We start from the raw sequence: 9,329 nt of genomic DNA, 5'->3' as shown, positions 1-9,329 counted from the left end.
AAAGGTTGATGATGAAGAGTTGACTGACTGACTGACGGAATATTTGTTATTATTGTTGTGTGAGGAAGCCACGATGAAGATGAAAATTGCTGGGGCACAGTGTTTCGGATGTTGCAACATGAAATATTTAACAACATGGTAAATTATCTACCCACATGATTTGTAGCACACATACATTTATTTACTTTGGTAGGAAAATTGGGCTAGGGCCTACAACATATGAACAGCTATATCAAAACTCGAAACACATCTAACCTTTTCGGCAAAGAATGTCAAATGACTATGACTAAACGTGGATCTATATTGAAAATATTTTGAGTATGAATTGCTCACCCTCCATGAACCCGGAATGCCATATAACAGCCACTTCAGTCTCAACACAAATTATCCCATTTCGACACACTGTTCCTTTAAAAATTCCTCACATACCCTGTACGTCTCTAAACATTTAAATAATATAGATGTTGGTCTCATCTCTTATCGCTAATTACTAGCAATGTAATTATTAATTACAAAGTTGTATAAATAATGTAAACTTGTGTATCCACATCAATTACTTACTATGTATTGTGACAATAAGACGTTAAAATTATATGTCTCAGGTGCGGCTATCAATTTCCCTAGAAATTGATATCGTAATGAATGCCGTATAATCTCAATTCGAGGAATAATGATGCTCAATAAAAATCATTGGGTTTCGTAAATGTTATTTAATTAAAGGGTAGTATACAGTAATTACAGTGATATAATTTTAAACGGAATACAGGTTGTACTGAGCACGTAATTTTCCTTTGTAACGCATACACATATAGATCTTAAAAACGAAGCTTTAATTTACATATATTTACAGGAACTTTGTTTGGGCTATGATATAACCTCCAATTGTTGTAAGTAAGGGTAGGCCCAAATGTATGAAATACTCGTATCCAACGACTCGTAGCCGTCCGTCCCTCTGTCTGTAGATGCTATATTGTGAACAAATTCCAGGTCGCATTTATAATCCGATATGGATGATAGTTGACACACATCACTTATTCGGCCCAAGGACGAACCCTATTGAAATTGGAGAAAATCGGTTCACCAAACTCCCAATATTCGTCCGATTGAGACAAAATTTTGCACAGAGTACTGAATTAGGTTAGATAGATTTGTGTTAAGTTTATATATATTTTTGTACGATTTAAGGTAAATTTTGCACTAAAGATCCATAGCTAGGCCGATTGACACAACGTACTGAAATTAGTATTCGTTCGAAAAGACGACGTCTGTTAGGATACATATGAAGAATATACCCAAAGTGGTGAAGGGTATCATCTAGTCGGCCCAGTCCGACTTTACTACTTTCCTTACTTTTTATACCCTTCACCACACTGTGGTACAGGGTATTATGTCTTTGTGCATATGTTTGTAACAGGCAAAAGGAAACGAGATAGATACGTGGTTCATTTTGAGAATATGCATAGAATCACTTTCTGAGTCGATTTATGCATACCCGTCCGTCTGTAGATGTAAAATTGTAAACAAAGTACAGGTCGCATTTATGATCCGATTTGGATGAAATTTGGCACAAGTCACTTATTTGGCCCAAGGACGAACCCTATTGAAATTGAAGAAAATCGGTTCAGATTTAGATACAACTCCCATATATAGTTTCGTCCGATTTTATGTAAATGGTGCTCCAAAGTTGCTATATATCTTTCGATTTGCACGAAAATTCGTATAGCGCACTAAATTAAGTCTAGATTGATGTGTGTTAAGTTTCGTCAATATCGGTTCAGATTTAGATATAGCTCCCATATATATTTTCGTCTGATTTAAGGTAAATTGTGCACTAAAGACCCATAGCTAGGCCGATTGACACAACGTACGGAAATTAGTATTCCTTCGAAAAAGTGACGTCTGTTAGGAAACATATGTAGAATATACCCAAAGTGGCGAAGGGTATCATCTAGTCGGCCCAGTCCGACTTTACTGCTATCCTTACTGTAGTTTTTTTTTAAATCTCAAAGCTCCAAAACGTGGATCGATGTTGATAACACATGGTACCTTGGAACCTTAAAATCCTCCAAATATTGCAATTTAGAGGGAAAAGTTATATGAGCAGAGCGTCAGAAAATTCGGCCTCCACGAAGAAACATCCGACAACGGCATGGAGTTGATTGATTTCGAAAAAAACGATATACACAAGGCAACCTGGCTTTCTCCCGATAAAGCAATGAGAAATCAAATTCATCATATTGTGATCGATCGATCCGAGAATCATATATCGATTCGGACCATTACCATGAAGCAGCCAGGGTTTACACTCGCCTTAATGTAGCCGCAAAGGAGCGATCTAACACAACGCGGAAAGTCAACGACTGTAACATTAATTCTATAAAGAATTATCGGGAGAAAAAGACAGATGAGAAACGTATTTTCAAACAAGAACAAGAAAAACTTGATCGACATGCGCAGGAGTCAGAATGAAGTCCGGAAATTTGACCAACGAATAAAATACCGAACTGGCAGACCAGTAAAATACCTGAGGGTGACAGATACAAATAGTGTGCTGAGGATCTGGAAGGAGCATTTTGCAAAGCTTCTGGTATTAACTAGTGGTGGTGAAGAATACACCCCAGAATGAATAAGAGATAACGATATCGAGCGCATACCACCTAGCCAAATTGAGGTCAGAGTAGTAATCAATCGGCTGAAGAATAATAAAGCAGCAGGTGCCGATGGGTTGTCAGTTGAACTATTCAAGACCGGTGGTCAGATGCTGATTAGGAGAATGCACCAGCTGATTAGTACAATTTGGCGAAAGGAATGCATGCCCAATGATTGAAACCTCAGCATGCTGTAAACAGAAATAACATTCTGTACACCAAACGACATTCTGTACCGCCTACGCCAATGACATCGACATAATGAGTCTAACTTTGCGAGCAGGAACAGCCACCTTTGAACGAATTGAATTGGAGTCTGCCAATGCTAATGGTATTAACGCGCAAGACGTCTAGTAGAGTCGGACCAACTGTGAATCTTGAAAACTACAGCTTTCAGGTAGTCAACGATTTTATATTCGTAATGTCATCAATTTTAGAAATCCGGAGAAAAATTCTTTGATGGATCTACGGGCCGAACTGCACGGACATCGACATAGTCAGACGTATCGAGCTGCAGCGACTTCGATGAGGATACCTTGATCAAAGGGCATGTAAAAGCGAACCTATTGATGGTTCACGCGGAAGGCCACGAATTCGATGGAAAGATCAAGTGGTGGCTGACATATCAAAGCATGGTCTTTCAAACTAGAAAAACTGCGCACAAACTTTTTTTAAGTTCGGCATATGAAATAAATGTTCTGTCTCGATCCAGCTAAGTAATCAAGTTATATAAGGCTATACCTAAAGTGGGCCAAAATTTATTACCTCTAGTAGGAAATATCGAAATTCGAAAGGCATCATTATAGGCCTAAATGTGGACCAATATATTTTATTTTATAACCTAACCTTTTTGTTTTATATCTCGACACCTTCCGTCATGCAAAAGATTTAAAATACGGAAATGGGAGGTATCATTATAAGTCACCTATGCCTAAAGGTGGAGCAATATAGCACATTTTCAAACCCGACCTTTTAGTTTTGTATCTGGATACCTTCCGAAGGTTGTATGATTACTAGATATACAGATGGCCGAAAAAAAGCTAAAAAAAGCTTGTAGGGCATAAATTGACAATTTCATGTACAGAGTTTTCCCCATACTATGATGGAATGCGGACATCCCAAACTTGTGAAACCAATCAGTTAACAATTGTATTATATATGTTCCTAAAATGGTAGGGAAATTTGGTTCCAATAAAGAACTAATCAAAATACCCATTTACGACCCTATAAACGGTGTATAGTAAAATTCTATGTCGATTTAGCCATGTCCGCTACTACTACTTCTAGGATTTTTGGTATTGACAATGGAATATATTGACCCAACGGTATCCCCAATATTCACCATTTTATGATGTTGGGTATGTCCTTCCACCGAATCGGCTGTAATTTATTAATTTGGTTCTCATTATACCCTTCACCACACTGTGCTACAGGGTATTATGTCTTTGTGCATATGTTTGTAACAGGAAAAAGAAAACGAGAGAGACACATGGTTCCTTTTGAGAATATGCATAGAATCACTTTCTAAGTCGATTTATGAATGTCCATCCGTCCGTCCGTCCGTCTGTCCATGTTAAATTGTAAACAATGTACAGGTCGAATTTATGATTCGAATTGGATGATATTTGGCACCCTGTTGAAATTGGGAAAAATCGGTTCAGAGTTGGATATAGCTCTCATATATAGTTTCGTCCGATTTAAGGTAAATGGGGCACCAAAGCAGACTATATATCTTTCGATTTGCACGAAATTTGGCATAAAGTACTGAATTAGGTCAAGAATGACGTGTGCAAAGTTTTGAGAAAATCGGGACAGATTTATATATATATATCTCTCATATATATTTTCGTCCGATTTAAGGTAAAGGGCTCTACAAAGTCCCTATACATATTTCGATTTGCACGAAATTTGGCATAGGGTACTGAAATGGGCCCAGAAAAATGTGTGCTAAGTTTCGTGATCAGATTTAGATATAGCTTAGATATATTTTCGTCCGATTTAATGTAAATTGTGCACTAAAGAACCAATGGCCGACCTGCGTACAATTTTGTACAATGTACTGAAGTTACTATAACCTTTCGTGTGTCAAATTTTCTTGAAATTGGTTCAGGTTTACATATAGCTGCTATATATATTTTTGTTCGATTTTAAGTAAACGTACTGAAATTAATATAAATTAATCTGGGGCAATTTTCCATGGAATCGGTTTAGATATATATATGTATATATATATATATATATATAGCATATATATATACATATTTCGATTTGCACGAAATTTGGCATAGGGTACTGAAATGGGCCCAGAAAAATGTGTGCTAAGTTTCGTGATCAGATTTAGATATAGCTCCAATATATATTTTCTATATTTTCGTCCGATTTAATGTAAATTGTGCACTAAAGAACCAATGGCCGACCTGCGTACAATTTTGTACAATGTACTGAAGTTACTATAACCTTTCGTGTGTCAAATTTTCTTGAAATTGGTTCAGGTTTACATATAGCTGCTATATATATTTTTGTTCGATTTTAAGTAAACGTACTGAAATTAATATAAATTAATCTGGGGCAATTTTCCATGGAATCGGTTTAGATATATATATATGTATATATATATATATATATATATATATAGCATAGCTTCCATATATAATTTCGACCTATTCATGTTGATTGTAATCCAAATAATCAATGGGTGGCTGATTGAAATTACATTTTAAACAGTGAAGCATACCAAATAGCGTGCGTAAAGTTTGCTTAAAGTCTATTTACAAATAGACTGCAGAATGGCATGTGTAAAGATTGATGTTAGTCGGTTTACTTATAGATAAATATCGCATTTTTAAGTTCGTTCAATTTCATGTCAATTTTCCTTCGAAAAGACGACATCCGTAAAGATACATATGTAAAATATCCCCAAGGTGGTGAAGGGTATCATATAGTCGGTCGACTTTACTACTTTCCTTACTGGTTTTATATTATGGATTTACATTGACCAGAAAATATCCCTCCCAAAAATTTTTACTACTGGACGATGTTTCGGGGTAGACCCCATAAGGTGGTACATACCATCAACCAACTTGGGTCCAAATTAATATATTTATTTATCACTGCGAAGAACTATATCTACCATCAATTATAATCATTGGCTTATGTTTCGGGATAGCGGCCATAGAGCGGTGCCTCCAATTTTTCGGCATTTTGGGAACCTTGGGTACACTTTTCGCATTTGATAGTTTGGATTATCATTGCATAAAAAAATCTGTCCAATAAAAATTTTCCCTATTGGTACATGTTTCGGGGTATCACTCATAAAGATGTACCCCCTTTTATTCGGTATTTTGGCTCTCATTGGTTAATTAATTTCCCTACCAGAAATTATGTTGAAGGTTTTAGCAACGTTTTCCCAAAAAAGTAACTGTAATTTTGCATTTAGGGGGTTTGATAGGGCAAGGCTTGGACATAGGCCCCATATACAATTTTGTTTATCCTTCAAGTACAAAATTCCATGTCAAATTATGAAACAACCTGGAAAAATAAATTTAATGTAATGAAAAAAGCAAAAAAAAAAAAATATTTTTTTTTCTAAACCGATTCGGCGAGTCCAGATTTCGGTATACTTAGTAACGGGGCCATACAAACATATAATATTCTCACATGATACTTGTGTAGGGTATAATTATTTGGGCAAATATGTAATTTGATTTTTATACCCTACACAACTATGTTGTCAGGGTATTATAGCTTTGTGCAGCCCCAAGAGTTTGTAACGCCGCGAAATATTGGTCCTAGACCCACCTTTAAGTATACCGATCGTCATATCTCGACTGGCTGAGTCGATCTAGACATGTGTGTCCGTCCGTCCGTTTGTCCATTATATTTTGTGAACACGATACAAGCTGCAGTTATGGACCAATCTTCACGACCAATCTGCGTGTAGGATGGGTTCTGGCCAATGAAGACCCCTATTGTTTTTGGTAAAGATCGCATAATATCTAGGGGATGAAATGGACCAAATACTTAATTATTATCGGTTTTTCTGGTCGCTCTGGAGGCCGCAATTATGACCCAACCATAGCAAATTTTTACATAGAGAAAGGGGATCGGGCCAAAGAATAAGCATGCCTGTTTTGATAAGGATCGGTCAATATTTATCGGGTCAAATGGACCCTGAATTTTGTGTGAAAATTACAAAATTTTGTATTCTATAGCGTATAGATTTAACCCTGAAGGACATAGACCCGAACAGTTGTTGGTATATCCAACGGCAGTGGTTGACCTTTAAATTGATATCAATTATATGGTCGTATGTACTCAGATGTGTGAGTTACACTTAAATATTTACAGATGCTTATGTATTCAGATATTATTTAGTAACCCTTTACCACACTAGAGGGCGGAAATATAGCTCTGATCGCTTTAAAATGTTCCATGAAGTTCCAGTTATGGTCAAGGATAACGCCTACAGTTTTCAGTGACGATCAGATAAATATATTGTGATGAAGTGGACCGAAAACGTAATTTTTTGTGTTTTTCGAGTCGATCTATAGGCTCCAATGGGAATAAGAAGGTTACAACACAATGGAAGGGAATCTGGACAAGTAATTAGGAAGGCTGTACTGAACATTAGTTATAATTATCGGCCTCTAGTCGGTGCAGATGGTTCAAATATCGCGAAATATAGATCCACAGAAAGTTATTTTTTCGTGTAAGTTGTGTAGGGTATCATATGGTCGGCCCCGTACGACTATACTGCTCCGCTCACTGGTTGTTAATTTATGTAAAACATTTAACGTTGAACTACGAAATCGAGGTAAATGACTGTTGAAGTCAATTCATGTGTTTTATCCACCGGTGTTTGAAAAAAAACTACTTAAAAAATGCAAAGGTACCGAAAACATAACTCATCATAAAATTCAAAATCATTAAATTTATTATCTGTTGAATATTTTGGAAATGTTACAAATGGAATTTCGACGTTTATATTATGTGTTATGTGTATTGTCGTCATACGGTTCTATGGTGTAATGGTTAGCACTCTGGACTTTGAATCCAGCGATCCGAGTTCAAATCTCGGTAGAACCTTGATGATATATTTTTTTAATATTAAATATATATTTTTTATTATTATAAAATTAATAAAATTCGATTATATTTTTATAACGTGATGTATCTACATATTTTATCCCTCCAGAGCACAATACTCCAGATAGGTATGCTAGTACATATAAATACGTTTCACATGACTTTAAGCACAGTGTGTAGTTAATACACGTGCATATTATGGGGATCAGATAACTATTTTTATATTAGATGTCATGTATAACACCGGCTTTAAAACCTAGATCTAAATTCTTTATAAAGTAAAGTTATTTTCCCCCCATAAATAAATCTCTTGATGTCAGGTGTAACCTAACGTCAGACCTCAACTGTGCAGAATATTAAATAAATTATTTTATGTCACTTCATAAAAATAACTACTGTGATAAAATTAACCACAAAAACAAAAATATTTAACCAAAATTTGGAAAAAAAATACTATACAGAAACAAAAACAATGACTTGCCAAAAACAAGAGGGCGAAACAAAATAATATCATAACGTCACTGTCATTGGTTATCTTGGCATAGTAAATTTTAAGAAATAAAATTCTTAAAAAGATTTGCGTAATAACCAGCAAACCAACCAACAGATGATGTTTTGAGGGACACCGTTTATGATGATGATGTTGACACGGGCAGATCTTTTCGAATTTTTCAAAACAAGACCTACAACCTGTCAAAATGATGTATGAAACATGTGCGGCTGCTGCTGCTATGGCATATCAAACAGCAGTCAGCCTGTTCGTATCTTGAATTGTATATTTGTACTTGAATGGAATTCACCTGACAAACACAAAGGTTTCGGTTGGTATAATAGAGAGGGTCGTTTATGTTAATGTTATATAATATACAAAAATATTTTCAAAAAATCGACGTCTTAGATAAATCATGAAAAAATATTTAAAACCAGTAAGGAAAGTAGTAAAGTCGGACGGGGCCGACTATATGATACCCTTCACCACTATGGGTATATTAAACAGGACTATTAACATGAAAGTGAATGAAATTAAATATGTGATATTTATGTAAATGTGAATCTACCTAGATCTATCCATAGAGTATGTAAATCGACTTCAAACAAATATAAATAGGTCATTCGTTGGGCTATGTCTGTACTTCTAGAAAACGCAACTGCGTAATTCTATGCTCAATTTTGTAAGTTGTGCAAAAATTGATGTCAAACTGACTAACAATTTACTTGAAATCGGGCGAAAATATATATGGAAGCTCTATCCAAATATTAAGCGATTTCAAACAAACTTGTCACAGGTTAGGTTGTACTAATTTCAGAACGTTTCGTTCCTATCAGCCTATTGGTTCCATGGTGCGTCAATTACTTAAAATAAATCTATATTAAAAGGGAGATATATCTAAATCTGGACCGATTTTCACGAAACAAGGCAGACATCACTCTAGGCTCAATTCAGTACGTTATGCCAAATTTCGTGCAAATCGAAGGATATATAGGGACTTTGGTGCACCATTTACATAAAATCGGACGAAACTATATATGGGAGCTATATAGATATCTGGACCGATTTTCTCGAAAATTGGCAGACATCACTCTAGGCTCAATTAA

The 9,329-nt window shown here is 35.6% G+C and overlaps 1 non-coding gene across 1 annotated transcript; it reads left to right on the top strand.

The window, feature by feature from the left end:
* Positions 1–7,661: 7,661 nt before the first annotated feature.
* On the top strand, positions 7,662–7,733 carry Trnaq-uug (transfer RNA glutamine (anticodon UUG)). Its single transcript has one exon. It is a non-coding gene; the product is annotated as a tRNA-Gln (tRNA).
* Positions 7,734–9,329: the final 1,596 nt, after the last annotated feature.

Source organism: Musca vetustissima, unplaced genomic scaffold, assembly GCF_032173495.1.
Source record: "Musca vetustissima isolate MV318-11 ecotype Yass unplaced genomic scaffold, APGP_CSIRO_Mvet_v1 utg8356, whole genome shotgun sequence".
Taxonomy (NCBI): Eukaryota; Metazoa; Arthropoda; class Insecta; order Diptera; family Muscidae; genus Musca; species Musca vetustissima.
This window is presented reverse-complemented; position numbering and strand designations above follow the sequence as displayed.